The 17,588-nt window shown below is 47.7% G+C and overlaps 1 protein-coding gene across 1 annotated transcript in view; it reads left to right on the forward strand.

The window, feature by feature from the left end:
• The first annotated feature begins 523 nt into the window (after nt 1-523).
• Nucleotides 524-17,588, forward strand: part of Olf413 (DBH like monooxygenase olf413) — a 220,368-nt gene continuing 203,303 nt past the window's right edge. The window contains exon 1 of the mRNA XM_076422439.1: nt 524-2,123. The gene's annotated coding sequence lies outside the window, so the exon portion shown is untranslated. The remainder of the gene's footprint in view (nt 2,124-17,588) is intronic.

The following is a 17,588-nucleotide window of genomic DNA, read 5'->3' on the forward strand; positions in this document are numbered from 1 at the left end:
TTATATTCTTATTTCTAATTGATATACACTAACGAGCATAACTAATTCAACACACTTTAAATCAGAATAACTTTTTTATGAATGGACCAAACGACTTCAATTTCTCTGTAAGGCTAGAAGAATTAGTGTAGTAAATGACGTCTAAAAAATATTTTGAAAAAATGCATTTGGTCGGAATTGCGAATTACAGAGAAATTGAAGTCGTTTGGTCTATTCATAAAAAAGTTATCCTGATTTAAAGTGTGTTGAATCAGTTATGCTCCTCACTGTAAATGTCACGAGTGCTTAGAAATAACGTTACTCGCAAACAGTTTAACCAGAGAGGGTTAAGGCGGTGATGAAATGAATTTCTCTGGACGGCAGCCCCTAATAAAATTGTTCTTCTGGTTGTTACAGAGTCTGGCTGGAGAGCATAACACAAACCCGAGGAGCAAAGCGTGGGCTCGTTCAATATTTCGAGCCTAGGCATTCGGCAGCGTAAGCCGTCTTATCCTTAAAAGGGCCATCGTGCTGCCCCAAACACGAAGGGTCAGAACACTTTCGTGCACTTGTTCGCCTCCGGAATCCGACCTCCGTGAGTATGATAAAAAGATTCCTCCCCGCTCGTGACTTCCTTCCCTCGATTCCCGCCTCCCATTCTCCCCGTTAACCCGCCGCCCTTTTTCCACCACCCTTTTTACCGATGCTAGAAGAATGGACGTACTCGAAATGGCGAGCATGTGCCCCGGATTGGCAGGGGCACTTTGCTGCCAGTCGTTCGAAAAGCGGCCGAATCGAGTCGACCGGACTACAAGGGGTGTACCGGTGTCGAAATATTTCTGAAAGAACGGTGGCCGACTCGAACGAGATCCGGGAAGTCCTTGGAAAGGGTACACCTCGACGTGGAAAAGTGAGAACGCGAGACGATGGCAAGAAAGATGGTAAGAAAAAGGGGGGCAAAGAGACTGAGAGAGAGAGAGAGAGAGAGAGAGAGAGAGAGAGTCGAGAGAAAAGGTTGAAAAAGAAGGAGGGAACAAGAAAAACGTCCGAAAGAGGGAGACAGGTAGAAGTATTCAGGAAAAGAGTATGAGAGTGTGGTATATACCGAAGAAACGGGTGGTCGTTCGGTCGTACGTGAAGGGTCGGCGTTAGGCAGTTGGAACCTGGAATAGTGAGGAAAAGGATAGATGGAGATTGAGCGAGAGAACGAGCGAGAGTAGGAGAGAGGGAGAGAGAAAAAGAAATGAAGCGTGGTAGGGTAGAGAGTAAGGGCGAAAGGCTGAGACGAGGGGGTCGAGGGTGTGAGAAGAGAGAGAGGGAGAGAGCGCACGCGAGAAAAAGGGAGAGAGAGAGGGTCAGACTGGGGGTTGGTGTGCCTAGGGTCGCGCGAGAAGAGACCGAAGAGTGGGGAGATTCCCTAGCAGAAACCAGTCGAGTCCCGGCCTCAGGTCGCGACGGGTATTCAGTTCACAGGCGAGAGCCGTACCGTGCGGTTGGCCTGCATGCTGTCTCGGGTACCATTTCACGCTCGTTCTCGACACCGGTCAAACACAGTGGACTCACTCACGCAACAGTGATTTTAAACGTGGCCCACTGTCTAATCAATCCCATCGAATTCTCACCGAACAAATCTCCCAACGTGTCCCGCGCCTACGCATTTGTTCACCGAGTTACATACATGATCGACTTAATCGCGTGTGACCATTTCGTGGTGGCAAGTGCGGCGAACTAATGCCAACGAACACGAACCAGTGACAACCATCCGATCCCTACGCGATCCAAGTGCTCGACGATATAAACAAAAACTGAAGGGTAGTTTTCGGAACCTAGTTCACCAGTGCTACGATCTGTGCGAACATCGGCGACTCGCAACCCTCGTTACAATTGTACCACGACTTGTACCGATTCGTAAACGTACAGAGAAAAGAACTGCGGGACCACGCTTGTCTCACCTGTGTTTCGAAGTGAGTGACAGTGACGATTAGTGTGTAAACAAGCCAGTGATCGGAGAGGGTGGTTTCCCTCCGTCTGTTCTCCGCTTTTTGTTTCTTTGGACAGCCAGCGAAAGCAGCCCTTTCTCGAGAGGATCGCCGTGAACGATTCGCCAACCGGCAGCGACTTCGCGACACCCCGTGCACCGAGTGGTGAGTTTGATCTCTATCTTTGATTCTTCCACCCCCTAGATACATTCGCGTCTCTGGTCGACTTTTCGAGGGGGTCGTAAACCTGGCGCACTTGCGCCCAACTTCACCGTGTGCCTCCTGACAAAGATGAGATCTTACACGCTGCTAGAGGCGGGGGTGGTCGAGGAGATTCTGCAGAGGAATCTCTTTGACATCGACGTCGATCGGTCTTCCACTTACGTCCCTGAATACAACGTCCGGCCAGCTAGTCGGAATAGAAGGCGCACGATTTACTCCGGATAGGAAGATCCGACGACGTTTCGCGATCCTTTTATCCCGGGAACCCTTCGTGTCTCCATTCTGTCCATTGGTGTCTCGAGTCTCCGGTCCACGGGTAGATGGCTATCTGGGGCCAAAGGAACTCGCGCGCCAAAATAATCGTGAAATAGATGGACCGGTCTTCTTCATAGGAATCGCCTACCGAACACGACCGTGTTATCGCGCTAGTGTAATCGGACCAACGACCGGACTCGATCGCGTAACGAGTTTTCCAGCGATATTCGCTTATCGGACCCCTCATTGCTCCTGAAAGGCGGGTCGTGACCGTTTATTACGAAAATGGAGCGGATCCGGTTTATTTGTTTCGGCTGGTAGGCGGAAGCCCGTCGTGCGTGTAGGAAGGAATCGATCACTTACTTTCGTCATGTTGTCCCGCGACATTTCATCGGTTTGCTCGATCAATATTTACTCCGATCGGTATCCTTCCGGCCTGTTGTCTGCCGGTCTCGTGTTATAGGCGCACGCCATTTTCCTGTTTTCGGGGCTGTAATGGCGGATTAATGAATCGCGGGAAATTAATCGGTCGCGTATCGCGTTGCGCTACACGGCCGAAATAATGATGTTTGTGACTGCGTTTCGTTGATGCGGTTTCAACCTGTTAACCTTGAATGACACGCTGTTATTTGCTGTTTGCTCGAACTCTTCGATGATCTCTCGATGTTCTCACCCTTCTATGTATATCAATTCTCCAGGATTTCTCCGTTGATCTACATTTGCGGTGTAAAAATTTACGACGAAAGTTTTAAGTGGAGCTATCGGAAACTTATTGTGGAAAATTTTTGTCACTCTCGTCAAAGCTAAGTCTAGATATCGCTGTCGTAAATTCTGAAAGTTGCAATGTCAACCGCAGAACGTTCTTAACAATTTTGCCTATTGTTACGATCACTTCCTGGCAGATTTTTTACGAGACTCAAAATTACAAGTCGGTGTGTAACAACTAATTTCTCGTCGTGTTACAACTGGCATTCTGAACATGGTGTGACGTAACATCATTGGGCAAGCTTTTTATATCGGCACATCCGTGAATGACTCATCTGACACGTTTCTACTAATTTCTATCAACGACAGAAGACAGCGTGAATTCTTCCGCACGAGAGACGACTGTCAGGGTGGTAACCGGGTCAAAAAGAAATTGACGGAAATAACGGACTGAACAGTATTTAACTGATGCGCATTCACCCGGAAATTCACGATTGTTTCCGACTTGAAGTTGCCCGATCGTTTTCACGAGTTCCGCCACGGCTTCTGAAAATTCCCTATTCACGAAAGTTGAATGCTTAATCTGCGTATGCCGCTTCCGGCTGCGTACGCAATATATCGTCCGAATCCCTTCGACGTCGGCCACCCAATATTCCGGGGGTTTTTGCAATTCGAATTTTCACAATCAAAGCCGCCAGTCCTGAGAAAAACCGGGTCCGCGAATGTTTATCTTGATACAGTAGAAAATACTGGTCGCTCGGTCGAACTGCGAAACCGTCGACCGAAGCCAAGCAAAATTTCAGAACTGTCCGGTTCCGGAAACTTTCCAGAGACACGATCGCCGTTTCGGACCGCGGAAGTTCAATCTCGGCTAAAAAATGAAGTCGATCGACAATAAGAGAACCGTCGGTTTTTGCGGGATTTCTCGCAGCATCCGCCGTCACGAGAAAACATTTTGATTTCAACTAAAACGAAACCGGCCCCGATGTATTGGATTTACCTGTGAGTAAGGAAAGCCGTATGAATCATTTGAAAGAAAAACAGAGGGGCTGCTCGAGCCTTCGAGGCGACAGCACCCACGGTGACTCACCGGTTTGTTTAAATGAGGTTAGCCTCGACAATGATTCAGATTGCATACATTTTCTCCGAGCATGGAAAGTCCGGCGATTAGATACTCGCTATAATGCGTGCAAAAATGATAAAAATTTCATATCGGGAATGAAATTGTGAACACTCACGTGACAGGCGGTGTAGCGGACGCGTTAAATCTCTGGAGTGGCGTACACTATCCTGCAGTATTTTCGACCATATTTGACTAGAGAGTTTACGGTTGATTATTGTACGAAATATTTTTGACAATGCATTTATTGTGAACACAATAAAAGCGAGCGAAAGAGTTCCGCCGCTAATGCTCCTTGAAATGCATAATGCATAAGTAGCATTTGAATACATAATGTTCTAAAGCACATGCAATCGCATGAATATTCCAACATATCCAAATGTTATAACACTGCTCGAACATGCAGTTAGAGGAAAGTTGAATCGATGGTTTGGATCCTGGCTCAGACAGAGGGAAACCTTAATTGTGTTTCCCCCCTCCTATTAAGAATCGCTGCAGGACGCTGCACATCCTGCGTAACGTCGCCCGCGTACGTAGCATGTGTGGTCCGGTTAACATGGACGATGAGTGACCCAATTTCTACGTGACCGGTCAAACGGTTCTTATGAACCGCCCGAAGTATAATGGCCGTGTCCAGCGTGCAAGACTGAGAATTTAAGAGCATTGTCGTGTTGCACGACCGAGAGTCGGAAATAAGAAAAGTTTGAATGAAACTCTTTGCACGGTATTCGTCGAGAAAAGTGGAAGGAGAGAGTGGGCGCAGGGGCGAGTCCACCCTCTCCTTCTCTTTCACCCTTTCACGGTATAAGGGATGTCTGTAAATCTCGAGGAAAACCATCTTTTCCTGCGTATCTCCCGGCCAGAGCGAGGGGAACCATCGCGAGAGACGCCACGATAAAAAATATAGCACGGAAATGATGAGAAATAAAAGCCCGACGAAGGTTCGTTTTTATACCGTAATCTTGATGCCACGTGATACATGAGCGGCCGCTGCTTATAAAACCGAGAGATGTATTGCTTTATGAGGGAAATGACAATTTTATTCGCGGTTGCGCGGAAACAGCGAGGCGACGGCGGTGAATCCTAAATGCCAGCCGAACCGCGTCGCCTCCGAGCCTCCTAGAAGAACGGAACGCTTATCGGTGATAGTTTCGCCAATCATCCTCTCAAAAACCACAAAACCATAGACATAAGTCAACCATACTAACAAACACCCTGGAAAAGGTGGTGCATCATTAACCGGGAACGCAGCAGCCAAATAAATTGCGCCATCGCATTCGAATCGCTTCACTCGGTCAAGGCGGTAATTAAAAATCTCTCGCTTCACGCTTATTGTCGACAGTAATTATATCCGCTTCTGGCCACGTGCAAGCGTTATGAATATTGCGGAAACCATAAGCAGAATTGATTAAAAACGTAGCGGTTCAAAAGGACCGGGCAGCATATTTGCTCCCGCAAAATCGAGCGGGTTCTGTTTTAATGGGCGAAAGACAGGGAACCTGTTTTCGCCGACTGGCGTCCGTCAATTACCCGCGGCGGCGTTGGATTCGTTCTCCATCCAACTGTACTGACACCCTTTGTGAACCTATAATAAACGTTTGACCTTTTTCGCAGCTGATGATCACGGGCGCGGCGAGGTGTCGCTGAAAATTCGTACGGGCCTGCTTTGCGGATATTAATAATTAACGGAGCTATGCTAACGGCGGCTATTAACGTATCAACGACTCGGGCGAAATAATTAATTGCCGGCCCCCGCGATTGTGTCTTCAGACGAATTAATTATAGGATCGCGTGGCGCGGTAAATTGGGTCGCGCTTGCCTGGGACTTAATCTCGCGTTTCCATCGGAAAATTCGGCCGCGATCCGAACAGAGGGGGGCTCGAGGCTTACAAATGGCTGGGTCGAGGAGCGTGGAGCTGCCGTCGCCCCGAAAGTCCCTCATAAATCAGTCCAGAGAACGGGTTACTTACCCGCCCCCACGACTCGACGTCCGGAGAAACGTATCTCGACGACGATAGGACGAGATGTCGCGTCGGGAGCCTCTGAATACGTGACAGAGGGGGGAACGAGAGAAGCGCGAAAGTTAGCGGAACATTTGCGTCTTACACCCTGTTACGTCACGCTTAAGCTGCGAAAAGGACGGGGCGGACGCGGGATCGCGACGAAAAAGAACGATCCTCTCTCCGAGAGCAGCGTCTCTGCTTCCACCCCGGACGTGTTTCGATACGAGCCGGTCGGAACTAGTCGTGTAAGAGCATGGTCGGCGTTACTCGCGACATCAGCAACAACGACACACCGGCATGGCAACAGTTCGAAAGTTTCGGGCCGGGCGCAGCGAATTTCCATAAGTTGAGGGATGGCCTCTCTTCTTCGCAAAGTGAGAAAAGATTGTCGCCCCCGCGACGGGCTAGCCGAAGATGGCGAGCCGGGATACCGACGCCATGCCGCGCCGGGCAATACATTACTCGCTTGTCCCGACGAGCGCGATCTTTACCGGCTATCTCCTTTAAGTTTCTCGGGAAGGTCTTACTAGCCGGGCGCCAGCCTGTGGAAATCGCCTTTCGAGTGACACGCGGCGGAAAGACTCGCGATCTCCCAATCGGACCTTCGTTCGTCGCGAATTTGAGGTTCGAGCTTCTTCGTGCCCCCGGCAATATTGGTTACGACTGGCACATATTCTGTAGTTTCTCTTCTCAGGGTAACAACGATTTTATTTTACCCTTCCTACCCTTTTTAATCTTTCAGGAACGACGTCTATGCGTTTACTCTGTAGGTTCTGACTGAGCCCTTTAATTTTCAAGCCACGCAGAAGCATTCGAACTTCCTGAAAAACGTAGACTCATTTCGAAGAACACCCCGAGGTCCCCAATTTTTGCCTAGTGTCGTCTCAGCAGCGATTTCGCGAGCCCGGTGGTCTTTTAGTTAGTTGGTCAGGTCCGCGGGAGCCAGTTCGCGTTCTCATTTATTCCCGCTTGCTTTTGCTTCCACCCGTTCCTTCCTGCGGCGAGCTGGAGAAGCGCGTGCTCTCTGCTCATCGCCTCCGTTAGGAAATCACGCGAGAACAGAGCGGCGCGGTTGCTTCCTGCGAGTTGCGTGCCTCTCGACCGCTGCCGGCGAACATAATTTCCCGAGTAATTCGGCAGCTCTCGCGGTTCCGATGGGAGGGCGAAAAACCTGCTCTCGTCGGACGCTGCAATCTGCTCTCTCTCTCGAGAGAGAGCATTTTTCTCTATTATATCGTGGTCACGTACCGCGCCAGTTGGTCGCTCCTGAATCGAACCGACAGGCGCTAATCCGGTCTGATTGCATGCTATTTCTGTTATTCTCGAGGCCGATTATCTGACCGGCGGTTCACACTCTGCGGAGTTCTTTGCGCCCGATGCCGGAGCGTGTGGCAATTGTCGCGCGAGGACGCGTCGAACAACTGGCGAACGTCGATACCGGGAACGGAAACGCGGCTTATCCTCGTTATACGTTGGTCCAAAGGCGCCGATAACGCGTGCACAGCCGGGAAATATCGCATCGAAAGCCTCCGTTCGTTTTCTCTCTCGCTTCCTCCATCTATCGAGCTCTATCGCCGTTTCTGCGTGGCCGCGAGAGAGTCTCGATAATGATGTTAAACACGTACAAGCACGAGCACCGAAGGAGTTGAATCGTTAGGTCACAGTCTAAATCGCCGGGATAGATAAGGCGACGCGAAAGCTCGATATCGGCTGTGTAGAACCGAGCGCACTCGACGGATAGCACGCTCACGCGAATTCTCATTTTGCGAGCCACGCGATACGATCTTGTATATTCCCGCGAAGATTTCGCGCGCGCCCCCGTATCGATCTAACTTATTTTATAACGCTAATAAATTAACGGCCCACTTCGCCAGACTCCCCGCGTTCCTTTTTTCCACCTCTGAACCTGTGAACGAGTTCTTTGATCCGACATTTTTCTCAGATAAGATCCATTCGCACGCCAGTTATATCTCGAATCGAATGATATTGCCGCCGCTGCGTTTCCGTTCGGCTGTTTGCAAACGATTTTTACCGGTTCACGAGCGAAAGGCAATTTCGAGAACTTCGCGCATAACGTGATTATTTTCTAACTACGCTTTATGAAGTTTCTTTTACCCGGCCGTTCGTGCTATGAAATATACCTCTCTTTATAGAATCCGTGGGTGTATATTAACTCACTTCGAACGAGGATTTTTTAAAATGGTAGATATATTTCTCTTGGAGAACTGAAACAGAGTAGGGCAATAATCAACTGATATTTAAAAATTACTAATACTCTTTTTGAATGTTTGTCATAGCAAAATAGGCATTAGTCAAAACTTTTTGATTAGTTGGTGATAACTAATGTATGTTAATCGCACAATAGTGACTGATGACTAAAGATTGATGACTGATCATTAGACTGCGGATTTTATGCATTTATGACAAAAATGGGTAAGCACAATTTAAAGCAGTGGACATATTAAAAAGATTTAAAGACTTCAGCGTATTGGTTTCAGCTTAATCGGATAATTAAAAGAAGAAAGAAATTTTTATTTCACCCCTGTGTCTTGCAATCAATGCAAACATTTTTTATTTTGCATAAAGATCAGTAGTCTACTGGTCATCGACTACTAATTCGCTAATAAGTAATAGCTAACGATTACTTAGAGCTGTGACTAACTGTTTGCCATTTAGTTATCACTAATTAATCAAAATCTATTAGACATTTTTAAATATTAGTTGATTATTGCCCTACGCAGAACTAAAGTATGCATTAACAAAAAAATTGAAAAAAAGCATCGATTTATGAAGGTAATTCCATTTACCTGAATCAGTGCGAGTGTATCGAGAGTTACCATGCGTTTTCGGTCGGAGGACCATCAGCGTCAATATTTCTTACAAAAAGGGCCATAATCTCTTACAAAACTATCCGATAGCAGCAAGTATCGTGAAATATGTGTCTGGTCGAGTACAAAGCCGCCGGCATGCCCGCATAATTAATGGAGCTTAACAGCGAGAGCCATAAAAAGAGAGTATCATTGTGAGCACAATTGTCACGAAGAATGATATTTCATCTGGCTACAGATGATGCGAGGTAAAACCCATTCAGAATCGAATTCGGAGACGGAGGTGTCCCGCCGCGAGCGCAACATATGTTAATTCTATGGTTCGAGCGCTTCCCTTTTTCATCCAGCGCACAGGCGGAACACGATCGTCTCTCTCTCCCCTTCTCTCTCGGTCTCTTCTCTCACTTCGGCGTAAGCAAATCACGCGTTTTATCCGTGTTTCCGTTTCGTAGATGCCCGTTTACGGCGTTCCCCGTATTACCATAGTTGGCATTGCCGGCGGTGCGTGCCAAGTACGCCTGTCGGCTCCGGTATTAGCACAATTCAATTGCGTTCGTTCAACAGATACTTCGTCCTCTTCATTTCCGTCTTGCCCGGAGACGTTGATTTTGCGCAGTGATTAGGGTCAGAATGTAAAGCAACATCGGCGGCCTGATTAACACGTGCGCTAATATAATCAGTCGGCAGAGCACGCTAATTCCAACAAACGGAATCTCGTCTACTAGCCTGCAATCGACAGCTCGTCGCGCGACACTCGCTCCCAATTATCCTAATCCGAAGCAAACTTTGCTTCCCTATTCTCGTTAAGTGCCTGGCCTCGTCCCGACACGACGATTCGCCATCGGACTTCTGGAATGCACCCGCCACTACACTTTTGTTTATCGCATCATTCGAATGTAGACCGGTCGACATTCGTTATCGTTCGTTAAAAATTCAGTGCCTATTTACTTGACGACAGACTGGTCCTCTAGAGAAAGTAAAAATTAAGTAAGAAACAGGAATATTGATCCTTGAATATTTTCAAACGAAATGAATATAATACATCGATTTGAATTGACAAGTTTGCCGCATAAACTAAAATAATGTGATATATATTTACTAGGATAATAAGTTTCGATTTAATAATCGCATCAACGTCATACGACTTTTATCCGAGTACTTACGTTCGTTAATACCGCGTCCACTGTGACGCTGCATTCATCAGACTGTGCGCTTTTCATTTCAGCTTGCATAATACCCATTAATAAACTGTATATGGCGGACGAACGGAATTAACGGAACGGCATTGATCACATAATCTACATATAATCGACTTTACGGTGAATTGGTACTTACCTGTCAAAGTCAATCGCTAGAACAATATAGTATTATCATCATCGAATTAGCATTCTGCCGTTGCGAAGAATTCGAACGTGTCGATACATTATCGAATTTAAAGCGGTAGTGAATTGAATTACAAATGGAACAAGAAGACACCGGAAAAACGAGAGACAGATTTTCAGTAATGGAATCTAGAATAACTTCTACAGATTATATTTAATAAATTGTACGTGCCGTATCTGTCGTTTTACATTTCATTATCCGGAGTCTATCAACAATCCATCTACGGGAAATCTTTATTAATAGACTGGGGATCTTGGAATGGAAGAATTAGCTGTAAAAATAACAAGATTTTTCCCCACGGAAAGACCTTTACAACTTCGATAATTGTACAGTCCACTATATGAAACCGGTCATTTGGCCGGTGGCGTTTAGCGTTAATTGCCCAAGGAAAGGAAAACATTGTCGACGTATTTCTCAATCGTCTCGGGAACGTTTATTTCCAGCAAGAACATCGAAAAGCTTCGACGGTTCGCTGGCGCGCGCGAAGAAGAAGATTCCAAAGCGGCACGCACACGCCCACGTCAGCTTATCGCGTGTCCCCCCGTGGCGCGTGTTAATTGCCTTTAAATTCCAGCTGGGGCCGGAATAGTGATCGGTGTAATGACAGTTGGAAAGAATGCTAATGGAGAGAAAACGAAGTTCCTGGGCCGGGGGCCGGGGACCGGGTCCGATCTGTAATTTCGTCATGGAAATGCCAAAGACGCAGCCTGCGTTAGAGGGGGCCAGCCAACGAAGAAGAGAAAAAGAGAGAGACAGCCAAGGGGCAAGAAACGGGGGACCAAAAGGCGCACTTACAAATTACGACGCAGCCGAAGTCGCGGCGCACGGAACCCGGCAATTTGGGAAGGGCGACGGGATTAAGCTGGCCCCCGAAAACCATGATTTCGTCGCAACAGAGGTGCGCATTATCCGCGAGAATGACGGGGCGAGGGTCGCGACGTCGAGAAGCATCGACTTTGACTTGCTAATTTCGAAACGGTCCCATGGGTCATCCGGTGTTTTCGGTTTCTGCGACCAATTATGGCCGAATAGTACATACATCCTCTCTCGTGTTCCCGGCCTCTCCCTCGACGTGCTCCCTCGATGCTTTTCCGGCCTAAAACGGTGCGCGTGTATCGTTTTCTTCTTCCTCTTTTTTTACTTGAACCGCTTTCAATGGATGCAGATATGCGATGCGCTCTCGTTTCACGAAAATGGAATAGCGACTGAAGCTTTGCGGATTCGTTCCAGATTTTCCGCCGGAACAGAAATCTGTAAATACAGTCGTGTTTCGCGATGACGCGCGTCGAAGATGACCCGCTGCTTCGCTACCGAATATAATCCCGGATATAAGTTAGTTCGATGTATTTCTGAATGAAGCCGTTTAAACACGATTGACGCTGTAATTTCTCACGAGGTCGGGGTTGAAACTGAGAATACTCGATGATCTACGTGTTAATTTGACCTGTTTGAATAACTAGGTTACTAAAAAAAGACCTTCGTAAGCAAGAACTGTACTTCAACAAACCTTCGATAATCTATCATTAATTCTTTTTCTAAGACGTTTTAAGAAAATTGTTTGTCATCTTTTTTCTCTCAGAGAAGTGACTTTCTATACCTTCTGAGAAAATGTCCAAACCACTGGCATTCCGCGTTCGAAATCTGGAAACTCGAGGCGCGATAATTAATTGCGACGTCATGTTTCGACGCCGACAGAGACAGCCGAAAACTCTCTCCGGTCTCTCCCTTTGACTTGCTAATTCGAAATTGAAATTGCGCGACATCGGTGACAAAAAAGGGCGGGTGATAGCTTTGGTTCGCAGAAATTTCATCGGTGGAAAACGTATTGTCTGGCCCGTTCCGTCACGCTTCGTTGGTGTCCATCGATTCACGCTTTTGTCGCGCGCGGCGAAACCTCACGGTATGAACTAAAATGATTAATTGAATATTGGTATATCGCGACGCGAGGGAGCTATCGATCCCCAGGGCCGGCTCTCGATGTAACACCCCCATTTTTCGGTCGGACAAGTGGACGAAACGGCCGGGAAAAAAGGAGGACAGAGTCTCGCGGTATCGGCTCGTTACCTTTGATGAACGTTGTGATTGCGCCCCTTAACAGGAAACGACACTGCTCGGCCGCGTTGTTAGCGTGCCACCGCTGTGTGTCTGATGTGTCGTTATTTTTTATTGTTCCTCCTCCTTTCGCCAGGGACGTAAAAAACAAAAAAATAAATGGAAAGCAACCGACGATATTTCTCCCGTCGGTGTGTCGGGAGAGAACAATTCCGACGCGTTCGTTTTCCGGAACGCGGTTATGACGAGCACCGATACGAAACGGCGATCCTGGGCACCGATGGGAGCCATGCAATCGCGAGCAAATGTTTATTCACGAGAAACCGAACAAGTCGACGGCGTAAGCTGTGCAACGAAATTTTCGCTCCCGGAAATAAACGTTTTATTGAACGGATCAACCCCCGGAATTCGCGGAGGACACGATTCATATATATATTTTTTTTCGTTCATTTTTCAGTGGAAGCGTAAAGCCGAATGTGTCCCAGCGCGTGTAAACTACAAAGCTAACAGATCGGCCGTGTCATCCGTGCCGGATGACAAATGCTGCCGCTAAGAAATGGACGAGCGAGCATCGTATATCACGCAGATAATTATATTATACCGCTTCTGGTGTATATTTATAGTCGTCCACGCAGGCCACCGAATACCCCGCGCGCGCTGTTGTTGCTCTGTCACCCTATCTGCTCTCATCCGGCTCCTCGTGGTACCTAGGGAGATAACAGCGGTCGGTTGCGTCGCGAAGGGGTAAAATATTAAATTGTCCGTCATTTGTACCCTTCATTCGGCCCCTGGACGGTCGCCTCCCGGTACACGCAGATGCTTTCGTGAAGATAGCGTTTCGGTTTCATTTTTTTTCTCTCCCTCTCTCTGTGTCTCTGTTTCTGTTTCGATTCGACAAAACCCGTTCCGGTTTTATCTCGCTCATCCGTCGCCCGGAGGGCCGAACAATTAACCGCATTTGTTACCGGTGGCTCCAACTCCGAACGATTTTTCACTTTCCGACCCGCGACCGGTAATTCGAAAGCCGGCCGATCGACGACCACGTCGAATCGTTACCATCGGACTCTATTAAGAAAATGGAGAATTAAATTGGTCGAGGGAACGTACTTAGACGACCCAGTTCACGCGATGTAACCAGGCCGAGTCCTTGTTGAGAGGTTGACCCTCGTTACCGCAAATATCGAATACTCTTGTTCCTTTTGCTCTACTCTGCCCGGATAAATCCGCTGTTTCATCTTCACTCGGAGAAGAAAATTGTGTCGTTGCATCCGGTGCTTCTCCATTCGAATGAAATCACTTTATTACGGACAATATTTGCATGCGAGACTCGTGCGCTGAAGTGTCCTCGGTTAAAAACTTTTGAATGTTACTCGAATGTTCGTGTCAGCGAGCGGCGGTTAAAAACGCGTAAAAACGACATCATTTGTATCGCTGCGTTTTGATTACTGTTCGCCGCGATAAGGGTGTACCGGCATTGTGTTAACGACTGGCGGACAATAAGTAGTATAACCCTTTCGCGTCATTATTCCGGCGGCGATCAAGAAATTCGCATTAAAAGGTCGTTGCGTAGCACCACAATGAAACGCGAGCAGAACTCGTTGTTCCGCCCTATAGAGGGGTCTCTCGGTACGCGTTCTCAAGAACACATTTACATGGACGTAATCGCGGTGCATTCCCATGAGTGCGTACACTAATTCGTGAATCGTCGCGGTCCGACGGCGAGTCAAGAGAGACGGCTCGTTGAAGCCGTCAAGAACTCGGTCGGTTGTGCTCTTCACGACGTGACTTCGAGACCGCTCGATGGACCATCGAGTGCTACAAGCATTTCCTTTCTTTTTTTCGCCGGGGTCGAGTGTTTCCTGGCTTTTGCGTCACTACGAATCATCCACGCCGCGCGAATAAACATCGATCGCGTCCGCAGGCCGGTTTTCCGCGCGGCTCCTTCGGAGAAAACTTGCTGCACTGCTGCTGCTGTCAATTCGCTTTTCCTTGACTGGTCCGAGGGCTGTTTAACGAGCGAACTTTCCGAGGTATTGCTCCTTCAGCGTCCTGTTGAACGGAGAGATTGTGCGAGGCCGTTCTCGTACATTATGTATATCTATAATATTTGCAAATAACTGTGCACGCTTCTGCACCTTCCACACCTTTAAAGAAGTCTTGAAACGAAACTGATAGTGAGTATTGACCCGGGTTAAAAAGACAGAAACAGAGAAGCCCGGATTCCGAGGAAAACGTGTAACAGCTTCGGATGCAGCTTTTGGCTGGTTAAATTATGCGAACGAACTGAATGTCCAAACCAGCGTGGCCATGGATTGCCCCTTGGGGCATTGGCCTGGTTCGAGAGCAACAAAACCACGATAACACAAAGCGTTCTACACGGAGAAGGCAAAATAGATAGTCTCCTACCGCAAGATCGAGAGTCGCCTCTTTTTCCGAGGCCGTTTGCCCCCATGGGCAATCTTGAACGCTCCCAGAGCAGAGAGAGAGAGAGAGCTCGTTAGGCACGCCCCTAAACAACGATCCGAATCTCGACGGTTGTGTATCTAATCCGTACGCCTAATTAATCCGCTTTAGCCGTCTGTGAATTTTTCATTGTAATTAGCCCGCAGCGACGACGGGTATAGTAGCGCAATTACTTCGTTATTAGTGTTGTTATAAACGAATTAATAATTAAACCACAATCGGCGAGAGCCGGATCGGCTCGGCGCGGCTCGGCCGACGATCCCCCGAATGAAAGCGCTCCTCGAAATCGCACGCGTAATACGCACGGTATTGCAGGCATTACTTTTTAATTGTCTCGATTGCGTTCCCGCGCGCGCAAATAACGCGGCTGTACAAATTGAGAAGGAAAGAGTATGCGAGGGAGGGAATACGCACGGTCCGAGAGAGCCAGTCGGGGAAAGGTGGGACTGATAGAATGGGGCAAAGTCGAGTAAATAAATTTGTCGAACTCTCGTCGCGCGGTGCTCGTTATGGAAATCATTCGAAGTATGCGGTTCAATGAGGCGAAGGGGTGAGCGGATAAACGTATATAACGTTTCGCGACGACCCGTATTCACGTGCGAGCGTGCTTATAATCGCGGCGGATTTTTTCCCTCCATTCCGCCCTTTCTACCCCTTCCCTCCCTCTCGCTCTCTTCCTCTCTTTCCCTCGCGCAAATTATCCACTTTTAAATCGTGCGATTTTAACGAACGCTTTCCTTTTCCTGTCTAATGATACGCGCGCTCGCGCGACCTCGCAGCCCCTGGCTCGACGTGGAATGTTTATTCGCGCGGCACGTTGGAATTTAATGAGCGTCCCTTTTTCAACGGCGAGAATGTTATCTTAATCGAAAACGACCGTGAATTAGATGCTCGACGCGATTTTTGATCGCACGATGAGCTCGACGTGTGCTCGAATAATGTTTTTCAGCATCGAACAAAAAGATTCCTCGAGGAACCATCGTCGTTTCACGAATGTCTGATGGTTTTTCGCGGCTCCGTTACAATATGCTGAACTGGATTCGAAAATACTCTTCCATATCCATGGAGATTCGAAAATCGTATCTATTCGCGGTGATTTCTTTCTTCGGTTCAGAGGTTCAGAGAGATTGACATTAGATAGTCTAAAATTGATTAAACTTTCACCGGTAAGTAACGTGCTGAAACTCTTTTTTAGAACAGAATTTTTTGACCACGTATCAACGAACCTTTTCATAGTCAGCGACGAGCAAATTTCGCACACGGCGAGCGGTCAAGTAATTGGTCGCGGTTGAAATAATTTCAATCCGCGCGACGGTCTCGGCTGCCACGGACAATTAAGAGTCAGCGGAGAGAGCGATAGTCCTCCTCCGGTTTCTTCGAGATAAATCTTCCTTTTAATCTGGATCCGTCGCTTTCCTTCGTCCCCCCCAGAACGATCCCACAGCGGTTGATGAATATTACAAGCGAAGAGGGAAGAGCCGTCGTCTAATGAGTAGATCGTGCGGCCAACCGTCAACCCCGCGTGCACGTATGAAAGGATTCAGGTCTTCGCGCTCTCGGGTCTTCTGCAACGTTTGTGTGTGCGTGCACACGTAGCCTGGCAGCCGGTTGTTAGTCTAGACGCTCTGCCAACAGTTATTTCCGCAGATGTCGTCCTGGCGAATTTGACAAATGCGAGCAATTATCGGCCCCGCTCTCGGCTGCCTACGTTGAATCCCATGGTCCCGATGTTAATTGAACGTCGCCCACGGCCCCATTTGTCGCCGATCATCTCGTCGAGCGAAAGGAGCCAAACAATAAACGACCAACGATAAATATCTTCACGATGGAATAAAGGCACGTTTACGTCGGAGCTAAAATAGGAGCTGCAACACTGTCCATCAAAGTGGCAAGAAAAGCTGGTCATCGGTTGGTCGTTTAGCGAGCGTTGCTCTTGATCACTGCTGCAACGCGAACATTTTTATTTTCACATTCTTTCACATTTCAACAGAATAGAACACGTATCTCCACCGCGGTTCTAATCATAGCTCCGATCGTTTAGCTCCGACGTATCCTGAGGCATTAACCTTTTCTGACCGCGTACTTCTTAGCGTGTGACGTCGAAGCCTAAACATTCGGACTGCGCGGGTACTAAAGTCACTCGTGGGAAATTGAAAGAAAATGTGAACAAGTATTACAACCTTTTGGAACACAGGAACGAGCAGGGAACAAGTTTGAAATAGTCATTTCGGCTGCTCTTTACTTTACCGGACTCAATATTTGTGCCTTTCTCCTACGAATTATGATGTGTTTGGTATGTAACCCAGTAGATTTGTTCCCGGCGCGGATGCAGATCGAAGTTTCGATCCTCTAGGATCAATAGTTGAGGAGCTATGGTCGCTTAAAGTTGAGCATTTTTTACAAGTAAGGGCGCCGCCAAAAACACTGCAGATTGCTCAACTTTAAGCGTCCATAACTCCTCAACTATTGATCCTAGAGGATCGATACTTCGATCTGCATCCGCCCCGGATACAAATCTACTGGATTATATACCGAATACATAATAATTCGTAGGAGAAAAATACTAATTTTGAGTCCGGTAAAGTAAAGTTTACCCGTA

This window comes from Lasioglossum baleicum, chromosome 4 (genome assembly GCF_051020765.1).
Source record: "Lasioglossum baleicum chromosome 4, iyLasBale1, whole genome shotgun sequence".
NCBI classification, from domain to species: Eukaryota; Metazoa; Arthropoda; class Insecta; order Hymenoptera; family Halictidae; genus Lasioglossum; species Lasioglossum baleicum.